The sequence below is a fragment of the Bos indicus genome, chromosome 19, assembly GCF_029378745.1.
Source record: "Bos indicus isolate NIAB-ARS_2022 breed Sahiwal x Tharparkar chromosome 19, NIAB-ARS_B.indTharparkar_mat_pri_1.0, whole genome shotgun sequence".
Lineage (NCBI taxonomy): Eukaryota > Metazoa > Chordata > Mammalia > Artiodactyla > Bovidae > Bos > Bos indicus.
Genome location: NC_091778.1, coordinates 51,767,522 through 51,787,670, shown reverse-complemented (window position 1 = coordinate 51,787,670; position 20,149 = coordinate 51,767,522). Strand labels below are relative to the sequence as shown.

General features: G+C 47.1%; 1 long non-coding RNA gene and 1 pseudogene across 2 annotated transcripts; one reads left to right on the top strand and one right to left on the bottom strand.

The window, feature by feature from the left end:
- Window positions 1-6,209: 6,209 nt before the first annotated feature.
- Window positions 6,210-13,267, top strand: LOC109573446 (uncharacterized). 2 transcript variants are annotated; one of them, XR_002182916.2, is made up of 3 exons: window positions 6,214-6,741; window positions 11,485-11,980; window positions 12,842-13,267. It is a non-coding gene; the product is annotated as an uncharacterized lncRNA (long non-coding RNA). The 2 variants fall into 2 exon arrangements; XR_002182917.2 differs by lacking the exon at window positions 11,485-11,980 and having other exon boundaries at window positions 6,210-6,741.
- A 2,180-nt stretch (window positions 13,268-15,447) lies between these two features.
- Window positions 15,448-19,571, bottom strand: LOC109573329 (secreted and transmembrane protein 1A-like; annotated as a pseudogene).
- Window positions 19,572-20,149: the final 578 nt, after the last annotated feature.

Sequence of the window (20,149 nt, the reverse complement as noted above, 5' to 3'; positions counted from 1 at the left end):
ATGTTTAATCCTCAGCATTTTCTATTAGCTTCCTGGAATGTGTGTTTTGAAGGAGATGCTCTTTTTACAGAGTGGTGAGAGAAAAAAAGAAAGTCTACCAGAAGCATTCAGGTTTACATCTTTGGTGTTTGGTGTATTTAAGCGAAGGTCTGGGGCTGATGGATTCCATATCCGTGGGGCCCCCTCTCCGTTTCTCAGGTGGGGCCAGAGTGGGAGGTTTCACCAGATCAGCATCACTCAGGCCTTTAGGATCAGAGACTTTCCTTAATCCATGCACCCCAGAAGCATGAATCCTAAGTCCTCTTGTTGGCCTGGTAGGCAGGGCGGGTATAGCTGGGCCCAGGTCACAGGGCTCAGGCCCTCTCTTTGCCTCATGGGAACCAGGGGAACCCCAGCCTGGCTCACAGGGCAGCATCCATTCTGCACGTGGTGGCAGGGGGACACACGGCCCCCTGAAATCCAGGGTGGAAGGTGTGTCTCCCCCTGCCTGTGCACTGGGGAGGCAGCAGGAATCTGAGCAGAGGCATGCTGCTGCCTTCCCTCCCTGGGAACCTTCCAGCAGGGGAGCCTGTGACCCCAACTCCAGAGGTACTCTGACTTCCACATATCTCTAGGCAGCAGGGCAGGGAGCACCAACAGGGCCATGCCCAGGGGCACACTGGGCTGCTGGCAGAGGTCACGGCCTGACTCTTGCTGGAAGTGACAAGACTGAGCTTTCTGCCAGTGGTGGGAGCAGAGAGCCATCGATGGCAAACAACTCTCAGTGACAGTGCTGACAGGCACCCAGTCCCTTCCATCCCCTCACTTGCCACCCCTCACCCAGCCTGCAGTGACCCTGCCTGCCAGAGGCACCCATGAGACAAGGGGCATAACCCTGCGCCACTCTCTTCCTACATTGGGAGATGGGCATGCACAGCATGAACTGGGAGGGCGGGTGGTCTGAAAACAGAACCTTTTGCAAGAATAGGTGGCTTTCAGCCATGATGGGGAGATGGACATTTTGATATATCTGGTTTCAGCTGCTAGCTGCCCACATAAACTTTAAGAAGGAAAGTAAACAATATTGCTACATCCCAGGGAAATGAATGTGTTAAACCCAGTTGGTCTGCATGGTCATGGGATGTGGCTGGGAACCCCAAACACTGGAAGGGGTCAGCCAGATGCAAAGGCATGTTTGAGGGCCACTGTGTGGCTTTGCTGGAGGCTCAGATGGGAAAAAATCCATCTGACAGAGAACTTCCCTCCCACTTATAGGTATTTGTGTCCCTTTCTCCTGATGCTACAGTGGGCCCCATGTCTCAGTCTCTGGGCCACTCACCATTGTTCCTCTCCAGGCCCAAGGCCTCATTCATTGTTAATGGCTACCAGGGCTGTTGTGGAGAGGTCAGTCCTTCCCAGCCTGGGGTGTTGTAGGGAGGCCAGGACAGTGGTGACCACGTGGGCCTCAGTCCATAGTTTTGGGACCTTGGGTTGAGGGGCTGGAAGTGTGGCAGCTCTCCCAGGGCCGAGGCTCCCACAGCAGCCAGGTTCTCCCCAGGTGTTCTGGGCCCACTGGTGCTGGCATCCCCTCCTTGTTTGGAGGACTGTGGCCTGGAGGCTGAGTCCCCTCCTCTGCCTTCCTCTTGGCCCAGGGCGAATAAAAGAGGATGGTAAATCTCCTCTTAAGCAGGACTGAGTCTGGGGTGTCCATGGGTCTTTGGATCTTAACATGGTTACATCAGTCAGGCATCTGTAGGGCACTGCCCGGAGTGTTCTTCAGGCTGAGCACCCACTGACCCTGAATTGGGTGTGCCTTCCTTGTAGAGCCCAGAGCTGACCCCACAGCAATGTGGTATGAGGCAGGGCTGGCAAGTTCCACTGTGGGGTAGAGGACTGGAGTGGTCTCAGCTCTGATGGTCGAGAGGCCTGCAGCAGACTCTCAGGGAAGCTTCAGGATGTGGGGCTGAGGTGGGTCTTTGACCTGGGATCTGTGCTGCCCTGCAAGGATCTGGGCCCATTGCACCTGCTGTATAGGAATAATCATCCACTCTCGTTGTCTAGAAGTTGTGTGTAAGGGGTGTGAGCTGGAACACAGGGTGGACACCATCTCCTGGAAACATCCTATCCAGTGGGCCGAGGCGGTTTTACTATGTGGTTCTGACAATCAGGCCTCAGATGCTCCCAAGGCCTGGGGCATCATGTACGATGTAAAACTTGGTGAAGATGTGTAACTGCAGTGATCCGGACCCCTGTCTCTCTCCAGTCTGCTTGCGTGTTAAGCGGCCTCAGTCTGGCCCAGAGAATCTCTGAGACCTGGTTAAGAGCAAATTGACCTGATGATACATTTAGTTGATTTGATAGGTCTATTGATGGGTGTGCCAGTGTCTCTAAGATCGAGGAAGGTTTTGCTATCTATCTGGGAGAGGAATGGTGAGCTGAGGTTGAAAACGTATGTGCTTAGTCACTTCAGTCATGTCTGACTTTGTGACCCTGCCGGGGTCCAGCCCCAACGGATCCAGAGAATTCGATGTGGGGACGGCGTTGGCGAACTGGATACAATAGCTTTAATTAAATATTAATTAGAGATATAAAGAGTAATAGAACTGGATACAATAGCTCTATTTAAATATTAATTAGAGATATAAAGAGTAATAGAATAAGGATAGCTCAGTAGGAATGTTCAGCGGAGAAAAGAGGCTGAATAACTTGGTTTATGTGGAAAGCCAATAAAATTTCAAGACAAGAAATTTGCATCACTTACGTAGGCAGCAGGCGTCCTTCCATTCTCCCGAAGGAGAGGAGATACTAAGGCCTCCCTGGTCAGATCTTAGAAGCCCAGGCATAATTAGTAGGCTTGACGAGCCTCCACGTTCCAGATGGGAATTCAGCCAGAAAGTGAGAGAAAAAACGACATGGGGAGACCAGTCTTTCCAGGAACTGATCCCATTCTTTATTTTCCAGGGTCCACTTTTATACACAGAGATATAATACAAAAGTCACGCAGGGTCAGCAGTCCTGACTTTTATCAAAATCAGGTGCTTCATACAAATGTATAGAAAGGGGTGTTACATCATCTTCTGGCCAGGGGGCCTGCTAACAATTTATTTCCCTCTCCTTGTGACAGCAGTCAGTCAACCAGAACACTTATTTCTCCAGGGGTGATTATTCTTAAAACAGACGCCACCTTCCGAAGGTACCAGATAAAGTTATATTCCTATAGGGTGAAGGTGCAGTGGGTTTTAATTAAGGAAAGAATTTGCTTAGCCTAAAGTCTAATGTGATTAATATCAAAGGTTAATACTTATTTCTTCTATATATTCATTAATGTGTATAAGGGCAGGGGATGTGGAGACTTAGCAGCAAACATTGGCTCAACAAATGAAAAACTCTTCACCAATACAATTTCTAATCAGCCCACTATACTACACTAATAATTTTCTAACTTCTCAGAAGAATCTGTTTTTAGGAAGTTTAGAGCATCTCGTGCCTCTTACGGTTGGGAGGCTGTGAACAATCACATGTGGCCGGACAAGCCTGTCAGGCAGGCTAGAGAACCTTCAGAAGAGTTTGTAGGTTGAAACACTCCTGTCACTCCCAGGAATTATTATTAACTGGAGCTCTAAGTTAACTCCTTCCCCGAGAGAGGTGGTGGGGGACAGCCCCCCGTAAAGTCAGAGGTGTAGGTGAGAGCACAAAGCAGTAAAGTAGGCAGACTCTGGTTTTGGGGGTAGATGCTCGAGAATTTCCAGGGGGACTCCTGAGGCTCGATCCCGCCTTTGTGTACGCCGAGCCTCCTTCCTCATGACCTTTGCCACGGGCAGAGGTCCTCACGCTGGCTCCGGGCATCTCCCCCTTTTTTATTTCTTAAAACAGACAGATGCAGCTCAGTCGCGAGCTTCTAAATGTTCTGCTGAAGAATCGACAATACAAGGAAGAATGATTATGAGAAGCAAAATTAGAGTACCAACAGCAGCATAACTAAAGATATTAGACAGAATGTTTTTTTCAGAAACAAAGTTAGAGAAGGTATGAAGAAGTCATTAACTGCTCCAGCTGTGGTAAAATCCAGTCCAGAGTGTTCCAAGGTGTGTATTTGATTATGAAGTTTCCCTAAGTCCAGGCCAATGTCAGAGCTGTTCTAAACACCTAACATATGATTTTTAATTTTTTTCTATTTATAATCTGTTTACCTTCAAGGGTGTCACGCATATCCACCTGTAATCAGCGTGGCATGTCAAAGCTACCTTCACTTTTAAAGCCTGTAACTCAGTCCCAATGTGCATAATTGCCTCTTCTAACACGTCTTCTACCCTCATCTCCAGCTTTCTATCTATATCTTTCTGTGTTGTTAGAGTTAGAGAAACATTTTTAGACATGGTATCAACATATTGGGCAGTATGCAGTTGTTGAGTCAATGATATTGTTGCCACAGTAACAGAAGTAATTGCTGCTATTAAAGCTGCTATTCCCAGGATAAGCAAGCCCACAAACCATCACGATCGCACTAAATCCTGTAAAAACCTCTTTTTTACTGACTGTTTTAGCCCTGATCACTATGTCTGCATTGCAAAATGCCTGTAGTGGGTGCACCGGGGAGCAGCTGCATGCGTCGGCCCAGGGGAGCAGTGTTCCCAGCATCAGGAGGCAGAACGCGAGCTGCAGGCTGGGGGCCGTGGCGCCTACGGCGGGCGGAGGGGCGGGGATTGCGGACTCGGGCTAGCCGCAGCCGCTTGGGCTTGGGGTGTTCCCCTCTCGCCGGCGGGGCTTGCTGTCTGGAGGGCACTCCACAGGCAGGCTTTCCTCTCTGGCCCTCACTCGCTGCACAAACTTCTTTGCTCTAGGTCCCGGGGTGCAGCGAGGAGGGTGCATGGCATGGCTGGCGGTGCAGAGGCGAGAGCTGGCTGTGGGGTGGGGCGAGCGAGTGCACGCGCTGCGGACCTAGCCTGTCCGGTACCCAAATTGGAGAATCTGCGTCCTGAGGAAAAATACAAGCATACCCTCTCCCACAAGTTACAACATATCTGGCCGGGATATGAAATTTATACCTTGAACCAGGTGAATTTTAAAGGTGAATTTTCTAAGAATTTTAGGCTTTATCAATCTTTTTATGTAAGTTTAAAGTAGTTACTTTAGTCAATGCATCTGCCAAAGCATTTCCTTCATATAAAGGGCCGGGCAAGCCGGAATGGGCTCTGATATGTCCCACAAAATATTTTTATCTCTATGTTCAATCTCTTTCTGTAAATCAGATAACAAGGAGAAAATAGTAGTTTTATTTTCTGGAATATTAGCAGTCTCTATATGAGGAAACAACCCTACAATATATCGGGAGTCAGTCAAAAGATTGAAGGTGTGGTCTTGTAAATGTTGAAGAGCCTAAATAACTGTTAGTAACTCAGCCCGTAGCCCACCAGGTTCCTCTGTCCATGGGATTCTCCAGGCAAGAATACTGGAGCAGGTTGCCATGCTCTCCTCCAGGGTATTTTCCTGACCCAGGGATTGAATTCACGTCTCCTACGGCTCCTGCGTTGCAGGAGGGTTCTTTACTGCTGAGGCATCGGGGAAGCCCAAGGGTGAATGGTACTCCCCCAAATTCATATCTACCCGGACCTGTGAATGGAACCTTATTTGGAGTCAGGGTCTTTGCAGATGTAGTCAAGACGAAACCATCCTGTCTGGCCTTAATCCCGATACGACTGATGTCCTTATAAGGAGAGACGATTTTGGATGCTGGGAGAAGGCCATGCGGTGACGGGGCAGAGAGTGTGGAGACGTGGCCACAAGCCCAGGAAGCACGCATCGCGGACACCACCAGGAGCTGGAAGAAGCCTGGGGCAGGTTCTCCCTTGGAGCCTCCAGGAAGCACCAACCCTACGTTGGTTTTGAACTTCTGGCCTCTAGAATTGTGGAAAAATTAACTGCTGTTGTTTTAAACCACTACATTTGCAATTCATTCTGGCCTCCAGGTACAGATTTCTTCCCTACACGCCCCCTGCTCTGGGTGGGCTCTCTGGCTTCATGACAGGAAGCTGTGAGATGTGTGGTTCAAGGGGTGGACGAAAGGGACCCGTGTCCTTTGGTGCCTGGAAGGGTCAGGTGAGGTGTATAAAATGAGATTGTTGGCAGAGGCTGTGGTACTTGTCCATGCTGGTCAACACATATTTCACTTCTAGGACTGCTCTCCATGATGCAGTCAGACACAATTATAACTGCACCAACTCTACTGCCCCTCCGCTACCCATCTTTCTTTTTGTGTGAGACTTTTGAAAAATAGAATTTTCTGAAATTCCTGTGTTTGTAGGTGTTGGGAAGTGTAGTACCAAATAGCCGTAAAAGGAGAAAGTCCTTGGGAAAATGGCGAAGGGCCAGAAGTACCTGACTTTGTACTGTGGACAGAAAAACATCTCCTGCCTTCGGTTACACCAAGATTTAATAATAAATAGGGATGTTACTTGAGAAAACGGGTTGTGGGATAAGCACATGAGTCACTTAGAGCACGCTGTCCATGAAATGTTTTTACTGATTAATGTGTTAACCCCGTATGCGCTCTGCTGGCCGTATACTTTAAGCTCTTTGTTCCTGCTTCTATAAAAAGGCTTGACTGCAGAAATAAACTTGTCAGTCCTTGCAAGAGACTGTCCGAGTGTCATTCTTTCAGGTTTGTTGCTTCCAAGTCCCGGGGAAAAAATCCCCAACAAGTAGTGCCACGAACAGGGACTTGAAAGGAAGGCTGAACAAAGCAATGAGCCCCTGCAGAAAGAGGTAAGCAGGATGGGACAACATAGCAGTAAAATTCCTTTCATTTCTATAATGCATCATTTTTTGAAACAAAGTGGTGTTAATGTTTCAAGAGATCAGTTGAACGACTGCTATCATATTTTATTGGAACAATTCATGGTTCCCAGAAGAGGGGACACTCAATCTAGACATATAGAAAAGGGTTAAAAATAATGTTTTGCGAGCATATCGGCAAGGGTTACCTGGTCACTCATATGGGCTGTCATAGAACAAATCAAAGGATATGACATTGATTTGGAAGTAAAAACTATTCAATCTTTACATGAATATGAGCTTAAAGAACAAGATATACAAGGTGCTTTGAAATATAAGAATGTTATGCTCAATCAGACACAATTTTTAGAAAAACAACTTAGATACATATATGTACAGGTTATGTCAAAACTGAAGCCACTTAGAACGGAGGTCATTTCATTCAACGGACAGCCCAAATCTAAGGTTTTTCCTTCTGCTCTGCCTGTAACAGCAATTGCTAACTTTGCTCATACTAATCATTTCACTCCTCCTTGGGAGATGCCTGCTTGCACTTTCGCTTTCCCAATGCAATTTAATCAACCTGCCCAAGACCAAAATACTTGGGCTAATCTAGATTTTAGCATGTTGTCTAATTTTAAGAAAGCATGTACTCTGTATGGACCTAGTTCTCCTTACTGTAGAGAATTTCTCAGAGGATGGGCTGACCATTGGATGCCATATATTTTTTTTCAAGTAGCAAAGATGGTTTTAAATCCTCAACAATTACTGCAATGGCAAATTTGGGTTAATGATGAGGCCCGACAGCTGATGATTGACCAGCAATCTCATGGTAACCCTGCCAGTTTAACCTATGATATACTCACTGGAACAAGTGCCATGGCTGATATGATTGCGCAAGTAGCTAATATTACCCCTCAGATGTTAGATTTCATTAAAGAAACTGCCTGCAGGGCATAAGCAAAGGTTGATAGCACTAACTCTGATGATTCATTTGTTAAGATTATTCAAGGACATGAGGAGGAATATTCTCAATTTATAGGAAAATTAAAGGATGCAATTGAGAAATCTATTAAGGATGTAACTTTACAAAATATTATTTTAAAACAACTTGCTTTTGAAAATGCTAATGAGGAATGTCAGTCCATGCTCAGACCAGTTCGAGAGACTGGCTCTCTTATGGAATATTTGAAAGCATATAGGGATATCAGATCTAGTTCCCATAGAACAAAATTGGCAACATTGGAAACTAATGTACAAAAAGCTGCTAATGCCAATGTTTTAACTGTGGGAAGCCCAGCCATATGAAAAAACAATGTCGCATGTCAACACAGGCCAGAAAAAATACTACTACTTCTAATAAGAAGAGACTCCCAGGAATATGTCCAAGATGTAAAAATGGGTTCCATTGGCTGAATGAATGTCATTCTAAATTTGATAAGGATGGAAACACCTTGAACCCCGACACACAACCAAAACAACAGGGAAACTGATAAAGGGGCCGTTCTCTAGCCCCACTACAAAAGGAGGACCTAGCGTTATGACGCTACAAGCAGCTACATCTAAGAGTGCTTGCATTGATATACCTAGTCCTTATGATATGGAACTAATAGCATTATACAACCCCCACAAGATTCCCACTGGATATTATGGCCCGATTCCACCCGGGACAGTGGGACTGATTTTGGGACGTAGTAGCTGCACAATGAGAGGTTTAATGGTATTGACCGGTGTTGTGGACGAAGATTATGAAGGGGAAATACATGTTATGGTAAATGTTGTGAAAATGGGAAATGTATACTTATAAAAAAGGGAACACTTTGCACAATTATTACTTTTACCATATGTCAAACCAATGAAGGCGTCTGATAAAGTTCGGCAGGGAGGCTTTGGCAGTACCAACCTTACTGCTGCACTATCCACCTTATTAAAGGAACATTAGAAACCCATGCTTACTTTACGCATACAGGGAAAGAATTTCACAGGCATGTTAGATACCAGAGCTAACATTTCAATCATTAGAACTGCAAAATGGCCCCTTGATTGGGATAAGGTTATAGCTCCTTCTGGACTATTAGAAGTAAATGAAGCTAATGCCACACAAACTTTTGTCAATGCATCCAATTTACAAATGTATGGCCCTAATAAAATTGTAGCTTATCTTAAACCATATATTACTAATGTCCTAATCAATTTATGGGGATGGGATTTTCTTGAACAAATGAAAGCCACAATTTCTTTAAATGAACCTTTTAATGGGGGCCATTGAGTTAACACCGCTGCCCCTCGATTGGGAATCTGATACCCCAGTATGAACACCTCAGTGGCCCCTGACTAAAGAAAAATTGGCAGCTCTTACACAATTAGTTAATGAACAATTACAAAAAGCTCATATAGAACCTTCATTTTCCCCATGAAATCCCCTATTTTTGTAATAAAAAAGAAATCAAGAAAATGGCAAATGTTGATAGATTTAAGAAATGTTAATAATACCATGTTACCTATGGGGCCCTTACAACCTGGATTGCCCTCCCCTTCTATGGTACCAAAAGAATAGTCTATAGTTATTATTGACTTACAAGACTGCTTTTTTACTATACCTTTGCACCCTAAAGATAGAAAATGTTTTGCCTTTTCAATTCCTTCTATAAATCACATGGCTCCTGTTAAAATATTTCAGTGGACGGTACTACTTCAGGGAATGATGAACGCCCCTACCATTTTCCAATATCTCATATCTGTTTTATTGCAACCCATTAGAGATAAATATCCTAGTGCCTTTATAATTCATTATATGGATGATATACTTCTCTCTATGGAATCTGAATTCTATTTACAACAGTTATATAATGAAGTTACTACTACTCTTAAAAATCATGGCCTGCTTGTAGCACCAGATAAAATTCAATGGAAAGCACCCTTTAATTATTTAGGACATGTTATGGAAGAATCTAAAATCAAACCTCAAAAAACTCAAATTTCTATGCAATCTCTACGCACACTGAATGATTTTCAAAAATTGCTAGGAGATATTAATTGGCTGCAGCCATCTGTTGGCATCCCCACCTATGCCTTACAAAATCCATTTAAAATTTCAAAGGGATCCCCTGACCCTAATAGCCCTAGACAACTAACAAAAGAGGCCAAAGAAGAACTGGCCTTAATGGAGAAACACATTCAACAATCTTTTTCAACTCGGCTAGATTATGATCAACCAGTTTCTTTAAATATATTCCCCACTGAACATTCGCCCACTGCAATTATAGCTCAACATAGCCCAATAGAATGGGTATATTTACACACTGAACAGTCTAAAAAAATTGTATCATATATTGAAAAAATAGGGCACTTAATTATGTCAGGGAGAAGCCATGTACAAACTTTGACTGGATTTGATCCATATGCAATACACATTCCCTTGACAAAAAAGGAATTGCAAATTGCCTTACAGTATAACTTGACCATACAAATGGCATTAAATGATTTTCAAAATGTTATCTCATTTCATTTACCAAAAGGAAAATTATAGGACTTTCTACAATGTACTAAATTCATTATAACTAATATCATTGCATCCCAGCCTATCACCAATGCACCCACCTATTTCATTGATGGCGACAAGAAATGCATAGCAGGGATTGTCGGCCCTGATATCAAAGAGAAATTACCCACTACCTATTCTTCAATACAAAGAGTTGAATTGTATGCTTTACACGCTCTTTTGTCACTTCAACCATTATCCTTCAACGTATATACTGATTCCAAATACCTTGCTTCCCTTTTTCCTGATTTTGTTACTGCCTTTTTATACAATCTAGATGAAGAATTATATACTCTCTTTCCACAGACTCAAGCTTTAATTCGCTCACATACGGAACCTTTCTTTATTGCACATGTACGTGCTCATTCAGGTTTACCTGACCCTCTGGTCGCAGGAAATGATGCTGTTGACAGGCTCATAGCTCCCATTTTTACATTTGCCAATGACGAACATGCTAATCTTCATACCAGTGCTAACAGATTGCACTCTATATACCATATTCCTCTCACTGAAACACGGCATATTATTAAAACCTGTGATGTCTGCGCCCCTCTGCACTTACGAACTACAATTTCAGGAGTTAATCCCCAGGGGCAACAATCTAATTCCCTTTAGCAATCTGACTTCACTCACTGCTCCTTAAATAAAATTTTCTTTACTTTTTGTCTCAATAGATACATTTTCCAACTTTATCTGGACAGTACCTGTCTCTTCAGAATCCAATAAACACGCCATTTCCGCACTCTTACTCACCTTCCCCATTATGGGGATTCCTTCTGTCTTGATAACAGACAATGGACCTACATTCACCTCGCATTCGTTTCGTTCATTTTAATCAGAATGGAACATCACACACATTACAGGAATACCCTATAATCCTCAGGGTCAAGCCATTATTGAAAGAGCCCACCACACCCTAAAAACTCATTTACTAAAACAGAAAGGGGGAAAATGGAAGAGGAGATACACTTCTTATCCTATGAACCCTCAATTATTATTTTATTTAACTCTTTATTCCCTAAATTTTTTAAACTTAACAAAAAATAATTCTGACACTCATGCAGATAGACATTTTGCAGAAGACAAAAACAGCAAATTAGAAATCAATACACCAATATGGTATAAGCAATTTAATCAGTGGCTTCCAGGAATCTTACGACTCTTAGGCAAGGGTTATGGTCTTGTCATTGCAGATGGAGAGGAAATCTGGGTTCCCCTTTGCCATGTCTGTTACCAAGAGGGACCCCAAGACGGGACTCCCTCGGGAAGTGACGAAGTTGACGCGAAGGGTCTCGTCAATGACCCTGGAGGAGCCAATGAGGAAACGCCATCGTCTGAATCCTTACCCGACATGGGCTCAAGTGAAAACATGACTCGTCAGGCTGAGCAGACACTGAAGAATACTGGAACTCCTATGACTCCAGATAAGCTGTTTCTGGCAATGTAAACTGTTCTGAAGAGCAGGAGGAACATCATAATTGCTCCTGGTTTAATAGATCAAGCATTGGAGGCTTTCATAAATCTAAGACAAGTTTTTGGACTGATAAGGACATATTGCTGAATTGGTATAACGGGGGCTTATCACTCCCATGACCCAGGATTGTCGTCCCCATTGTGGGGCCAAGCAATGGCACATTTGGAAAATTCCAGCAGCTTTAGAGCACTTCGATAGTGTTTATAGGACTGTGGGTGTGTTTCGTCCTTCTAATTATATCTTCTTATATAATAGTACTGGCTATATTCAATCGTGTGTTCACCTTCCGTACTTGTTTATTGTAGGGCATTTTGATATCGACTTATCGACCAAGATTGTCAATTGTACTGCATGTGCATTGTATACCTGCTTTAATCACACCATTTCACATCACAATGTTAGCATTGTGCTAGTTAAACAAAGATCTGAGTTATGGCTTCCCGTAAACTTAACTGAACCTTGGGCTGATTCTGTATTTCTTTCTGTATTGTTGAAAACTGGGCTTAGATGATCTAAGCACATCATTGGGTGGATTATTGCAGGCATCTTAAGCCTTATCTCCATTGTGACTGTAGGAACTTTGTCTGGTATGGCTTTACATAATTCTATACAAAATCATGATTTTATCACTGCTTGGCACAAAGACTCTCATGATTTATGGACTCGACAAGCTCAAATAGATCAGCAATTACACACAAAAATTAATGAGTTACAAACTGTGGTTATCTACTTAGGAGATCAAATGCAGCAACTGACTTTCCGAACATGTATACGCTGTCACTGGAGTTTTACTTCTTTTTGTCTGACTAACATGCCCTATAATAGCACTGAATATCCTTGGGATAAAGTTAAGGTGCATTTGCAGGATCTCACAGATAACTCAAGTTTAGACATCAATTTGTTGAAACAACAAGTTGCTAATTTTCAAGTTAGGGTACCTAGGGAATTGTATAGCACTCAATTCTATGATACTTTAACCAAAACCCTATCGTCTCTAGACCCTAGAGCTTGGCTTTCAGGAAGCAATATTTTTATATATGTATTAATCACCCTGCTCTTTTTGTCATTGCTTATAGGATACAGAAGTCTCTACTCAAGACTCCGTGCCTCCCACAATGGAGTCCAACTAGCAGCCGCCGTGCTTAATTTAAAAACAAAAAGAGGATATGTTGGGAAGCATAGTACAAAATAGCCGTAAAAGGAGAAAGTCCATGGGAAAATGGCGAAGGGCCAGAAGTACCCAGCTTTGTACTGCGGACAGAAAAACATCTCTTGCCTTTGGTTATGCTCGGCGCCAAGATTTAATAATAAATAGGGATGTTACTTGAGAAAACTTGTGGTGGGATAAGCACATGAGTCACTTAGACCACGCTGTCCTTGAAATGTTTTTACTGCTTATGTGTTAACCCCGTATACGCTCTGCTGGCTGTATACTTTAAGCTCTCTGTTCCTGCTTCTATAAAAAGGCTTGACTGCAGAAATAAACTTGTCAGTCCTTGCAAGAGACTATCCGAGTGTCATTCTTTCAGGTTCGTCGCTTCCAAGTGCCGGGGAGAAAATCCCCAACAGTAGGGAGCCAATGGCACCCCACTCCAGTACTCTTGCCTGGAATACCCCATGGACGGAGGAGCCTGGTGGGCTGCAGTCCACGGGGTCGCTAAGAGTCGGACACGACTGAACAACTTCACTTTCACTTTTCACTCTCATGCATTGGAGAAGGAAATGCCAACCCATTCCAGTGTTCTTGCCTGGAGAATCTCAGGGACAGGGGAGCCTGGTGGGCTGTTGTCTATGGGGTCGCACAGAGTCGGACAAGACTGAAGCGACTTAGGAGCAGCAGCAGCAGCAAGGCACTTGTTTCACATCCCCAGCTGGCCAAGCCTATCCTGGTCCATCATAAATGTCTTGTTCCAGCCAGGTTTGTGCTTTCATAAGAATGATATTTCTCTGTGCTCTTTTATGGTCATCTGAAGAGGCCACCAAAGAGGAGACAGTGAAATTATGCAGCCAAAAAAAAAAAAAAAAAAAAAGAATGGTCTGCTGTGTCAGTTAATTTTAAAATATTGTTACTTCCTGGATATTTTGGATGCTTTATAAAATGTGTGATTTCTTTTCTCGTTCCAAATAAGCATTTGCTTCTGTCCCAGGACTTGTACTGGTGATTTTGTGTTAATTTCCTTAGAGAGCCCCTCTTGGTGTGGATGAGCTCCAGGTTGGAGTGAGCCTTCCTGCCACACTCTAGGGCGAGCCTGGGGAGGAGCTGGGGGCCAGCCACATGGCCTTCAGGTCGAGTCCTCGTCAGAGACCCCTCCAGATCATCCAGGATAACTCACAAGCTGCCCCTGCCCCCCTCAGAAGCTCAGGGCTGACTTTCTCACAGGAGTGTCTAGTTAGGATAACACTGGTAGCCCCATGATCCTGCTCCTCTGCCCCACTTGCACACCAGGGAGAGGAGAAAGAAGGGCAAGAATGGGCAGGGGCAAGACCAGGAGAAAGACAAGGGGGTCCCCAGGTGGGGATGGGGGTCAGCTTCCAGATGCCCCAGCCTTCTGGTTCACTTTCTGCTGGGATCTGTTTTATATCCAGAAACTTGGAGTATCAAGTCAGTCACCACTGCAGCCTGGGGGCTGGGTGTGGTTGTAGGGAAAGTACCGGGGCATGTGCCCAGGTTGTGGCTGCCGTGTGGCTCACGATTCTCTTTCCTGTGGGTGCAAGGGCTGGAGACTGCCCAGCTGGGCTACCATCCAGTATATTGGTGCACCAGGGTCCTGGTGATCAGCTCTCAGGGCAGAGGGAGACCCATGCCTGGACCCTGACCCCGAGGGCTCAGAGGTGCTCGAGGAGGAGACAGACTCTGGGCAACCAGAAAAAGGAAGACATTTCTCTGTCCTGGCAGCCTTGGGTTAGAGGACCAAGCTTCCAGTGTTGGCCCAAAGCCACATGTGCATGTGCCGAGTGTGTGCGTGTGGTTCACACGTGGCCCATGCGCGGCCAGACAGCCCGAAGAAATATCCTCCCTGAACCCCCTCCTCTGACTGGACACTTCCGTGCTGATGGTTTGGGGTGGGGGCGGATTAGGTTTTCTGGGTGACTGCCCTTGACAGGGGCTGTCCACCTACCTATAGACACTTCTTGCTTGAGGGGGTATCTATTTCAGGGGCAGAATCTTGCCAAAGGCCCAGAGGATCGTAGCAAAATTGTTGGCTGCTGCTGCTGCTAAGTCGCTTCAGTTGTGTCTGACTTTGTGCGACCCCATAGACAGAAGCCCACCAGGCTCCCCCGTCCCTGGGATTCTCCAGGCAAGAACACTGGAGTGGGTTGCCATTTCCTTCTCCAATGCATGAAGGTGAAAAGTGAAAGGGAAGACGCTCAGTTGTGTCCGACTCTTAGCAACCTCATGGACTGCAGCCTACCAGGCTCCTCCGCCCATGGGATCTTCGAGGCAAGAGCACTGGAGTGGGGTGCCATTGCCTTGTCCAGGCTAGTCAAACACACCCCATTCCAACCTCGTCCTGCCTTTGTTCATCACCAGCACTCCCTGGGCGCCCGTGCGTACCAATGCCAGTGCCAAGGGCAGAGGGTGAGACAAACGAGAGCCCCGGGGACTGGAAACGACTCCAGGGAAGGATGAGCAGACCTGTGGCAGGACACACAGCACCTGTTGGGAGAGGGGTGCCGACCCTCAGGGGCCACAGGAGTAAAGGACTGAGGAGGTGAGAGAGAGTCAGGTGGCATATCTGGGAACAGGGTTCCAAGCAGAGGCATCAGCACACGCCTGGTCCCCAAGGCCAGAGAGTGCCTGGGGTTTCTGAGGGCCTGCAAGATGGCCAGTGTGGCTGAGGAGGAGCAAGGAGGGCCTGGGGAGAAGGGTCTCTAGGGCAATGCAAGGACTCAGAGCTAAACTTCCTTTAGAGAAATCCTTGAACGTACAAATAAGCAACAAGTCGAAAATTAAAATTAGTCAAAGACCCAGACACAGTATTTCTTTATAGGCTTCCTGCCTTGGGTGTGCAGTGGCTGAATGACTTAATGTGAGCCCATCCCACCGTAATAGCAATATTAAAATGACCTTTGAATGACTTTCAAAGCATCAACACCTTTGGTTTGTTTTAGGCAAAACGGAACAGATTTCCACGGCCCCCAAAGCATGGCGGTCCCACGTGCCGTGCCTGAGGGGCCTGGCCCAGGGGGTGGAAGAAACCCAGCATTTCTGGCACGAACCTTTCTTTAACCTGGGAGATGCAAATGCAGTCAGTTCTAGACCTGGACTCAGAACAGCCAGCGAAGCTGTTCTGGGATCGTTACCCTCCTGTGAGGACAGTCGCCAGGCACGGTGCATTGATCCAATCTGAAATTCTTCATGGTGAATGAGGACTCCCAGATATCTGGCCTTCTGCATGTATTTGGACTTCTTTTTTTTTTTAATATTTATTTTTTGGCTGTGTCGGGTCTCATGGGCTCTCTAGTGGTGCCATGTAGCCTTAGCTGCCCCACAGCACTTGGGAACTTAATTCCCTCCAGGGATTGAACCCACATCCCCTGCATTGCAAGACAGATTTTTAACCACTGGATCACCAAGGAAGCCCTAGTTGGGACTTTTTAGCTTGTAAGACTCACAGCGCTTCTTTCAGATTTTTATTTTCTTCACTTAAGGATGTATTTCTCAGCTCATTCGATGATTTGCTTGAGGATTAGCAATATGGACGTTTTGCAAAGCACGGAAGGTAGTACTTCTAGAAAAGCCTTCTTTTTATCACATTTTATGTACCTTTTACGAACATATTCAATGAACCACCAACCAGCTCTATCTTTCAAGGAACTTGTCTATGTTGAAAAGAAAAGTCCACAGCGAGAAACAGGAAAAGGATGAAATAAGAGGGCTCACCAGTAAAGGCAAACAGACAGTAGAAGTAGGACACCATCCACGCACACAAACAGGAGGTCAAAACCAGGAATCACGAGAGGAGGAGAGGACGCACACAGGATATTTGAAATGCATTGGAAAGGAAGAGATCAGCAGCTGAAAACAACCATGCACGTATATGTAGACTGCTGTATCGAAATCTCATGGTCACCACAAACCAAAAGTCTATTATCATAGATGTACACACACAAAAGAAAAAGGAATTCAAGTGCATCACGAAAGTCATCAAATCATAAGAGAACAAAAGAGGAAAGGAAGAAAAAAAGACGTCCCAGCCCACGTCCAAAAAAACAACAAAGAATACACTCACTGGGGTTGCACAGTTTTGCTTGTAAAGACATCTGGCATATATGGTTTGGGATGCAGTCTGGGAACAGCAAGGGGCTGCACGTTGGGGCAGGTGGCAGAGAGGGGAGCCCCAGGGCTGGGGAAGACCAGGGAGGTTGGACACAGATTCCACCAGCAGCCACCTGTCCAGCCTCCCATCCAGAGGGACTGCTCTACCCTTTGGGGTTGGTGGAGGAGGCCCCATGCATCATCTCAGGCCACTGATATCCTCATTTTCGTTCCACAGGTGCTTCCTGGAAGGTCCCTCAAACTGGTTCTTATTCATGTTCTAAAGACAAGAGGGTGTACACGATCAGCTGAGGACCCCAGACTGGGGCATCTCCCAGGTGACTGCAGCATGGCACTCTTGCCCTGGGGAGGAGCCCAGGCCTGACTGGGGTGGAGGAAGGGAGGGTCCTGTTAAGTCAAGTGCTATGGAAGTTGCGATTTTTGCACTTTGGGCCCCAGAACCTGCTAAGGAGCCCTCCCTGGCATGTCTATCAGGAAGAGGCCAGGAAGTTGCCAAGCTTCCTAGTCCTCAGCCTGCTCTTCCCCGCATGTCCCCTCTGCAGAGTCCAGTGTGCACGGTGCACACAGCTCCCCACCCCAGGCTCAGAGCCTCTTACCTAGAGAAGGGGGGAGGATGGGAGGGATGAGAGCCACGTGCAGACACCTTTGCCTACCAGTGTGTCCTGTAGGAACACCCCCCACCCACACATCTTAGGTCTCCTGGAAGGAGCAGGAAGCCCCCATGCCATCCCCCAGGGGGTCCTAAGGACAGTGTGGACTCAGTGGCCTGTCTGCGGTGGGGCATCTGCATTCTGTGCCTGGGACTGCATTTGCTGGCTGGGGTCCTCTGGGTGAGGTGTTCTGGCTCTCTGGGACCTCAAATGCTCCCCACTGTCTCACTAGTCTCAGTGGGTAGGAGACCATGGGGCAGAGTGTCTATGCCGGGTCTGAGACGACCCCACCCCTCCCCAGCCCACAGGCCAGGCTCAGCAGCCAATACCTTCTGGAGCTTGAAGTTTAGGGAACCACACCTTCGGCACCACACCAGTGTGCAGATCAGCAGGCTGAGGAGGACGACCAGGGCAAGGATGGGGAGGATTACCAGGATCTGCTTCTTGTGTTCAGCATTAACATCGAAACGGAATGTCCACATATCCAGGGCTGCGGGGAATGGGTGGGACCTCCCTCCTTTGGGGGCACCCTTGAGGGGGACATCGCCTGTGGTTGGGAAACCCATTGTGGGAAAATGGGAGGGGGATGGGTGCATGGGATGGGCAGGGCTCCAGGCACAGAAGATGAGGGTGTCTGTGGAGGGAAGACCTGAGGGGGCTTTCTGGGGGCTCCCCTCCTGTAGCCCAGGATGAAGATAGAAACACCTACAGCCCTGAAGCAGCCCCTCCGCCCCAAGTATCAGATGAGCCCTGGATACAGGAGTTCATGAAGGCCTCACTGGGTTCCCCGCCCATGGCCCGGCTAGGCTGAGGGGTGCCTACTCAGCCCCTCCCACTGTTCCTGGTCCGGGGCAAAGCTGGACCCCTGCTTCCTGTCCCCAGCGCTCAGGGTGACTCTGACTGCGTATGAACAGGCGAGGGCGGGGAGGGAGCGACGGTGACTTGGGGAGTTTGCAGCACAGCAAGGGGTGGGGGTGGGGGGATAGGCGGTGTTTAGGGAGGGAGGGGCCAGCTCCCTGAGCACACGGGGACAGTGAGCAGGCACACATGCCGGGGCTGCCCTGAGAAGCTCAGAGATGGCACAGCTGTGGCGTGGGTGGGGCAGGGTGGAAGTCCTCTTCAGGCCTCATCTCCATGGCTCTGGGCACCTCAGGTGGGCAGGAATCATTCCTCCCTAGTTGCTCCGCACTCTTGACCGCAAAAAAGCGAAGCTCTTGGGGGTCAATACCCCCCACCCCGCCCTGCTCACCTACGACGGTCAGTGTGGTGATTTCGGTATTTACCTGGCGTCCCTGCAGACTCCACTTGTACAGTCCTGCCTGGGTGTCCTGGGCTTTATCAGTTATTAGGTACGCCTCGCCCTCCAAAACCCAGAGATCCCATTCATCCTGGCGAGGTCTCCTGGGGGCTTTACACTGCAGATGAGCTTCCAGGGTGCCATGGGGTTCACTTTCAGGGAGATGCTGATGTGGGAGAAGGCATTGGAGATGCTGCAGCTCATCGTGTCTGGCTTGCCCCTCAACATAGAAACCACACCCTTGGTGCAGTTGGGGTTGTCCCAGACTGTGCAGGGGGAAAGTCACACGTGTGGGTCATGGCTGGACCTCAGGACATCCAGTGGCTGCCCTTCCTGGGGTCACTGGCACTACCTGGAGCCTGGGCCCCTCCTGGCCTGATCTAGGTCTCTCCTCCCACACCCATCTTGCCCCTGCTGCATTCCCGGCCCCCTCCCCCTCCCCCTCCCCTCCCCTCCCTCCTGCAGGCAGAGTTGGGACCATGCAACTTACTTCCACTCTGAGCACTCATGAAGGCTGCCAACAACAAGAGGACCCAGAACATCCTGGGAGCGAGGAGAGTGGATGCTGACGTCAGCATGGCCAGCAGGACATGGATAGGTTTTAAGGGGTTCCTCGTCCTCCTTACTGGCTTTTGGGACACTCCCTGGGGGAAGGAAAGCTGATGAGTCAGAGTTCCCTTAGGCTCCTTGGGAAGCCAGTGAGAGGGGCTGCACCCTGGCCAGGGTGGGTGAGGGTCTCCAAGCTCCTCCCTGACCGAACTGTGTCATGACCCTTCTTGACACCTTTATAATGTCTGCAGTGGGACCACTGTTAGACAGATGAGAAAGACAGATGAGAAACACAGATGAGACAGGAAACAGGTCCCTGGGAGAAAAGTCCATTTATATTTTGGGGGTTATCTTGAATTTTACATAAAACATGCAAAACTCCCTGAGCTGGGTGTCCAGTAGAGACAGGTTGTGACACACAGAATCTCGTGTGGCCACTTGAACCTGACACCAGCCTAAGACCACCTTGGATGCTCCAAGCCCGTCTTCCACTCTTGCATTCTGAGGATTGGCATTTGGGGACACTTGGTCCACTCTCCAGATTTGCTTTTATCAACAAAAAGAGTCTTCCTGTGCTACCCGTGAGTTACAGTCCGGAAAGCTGAAC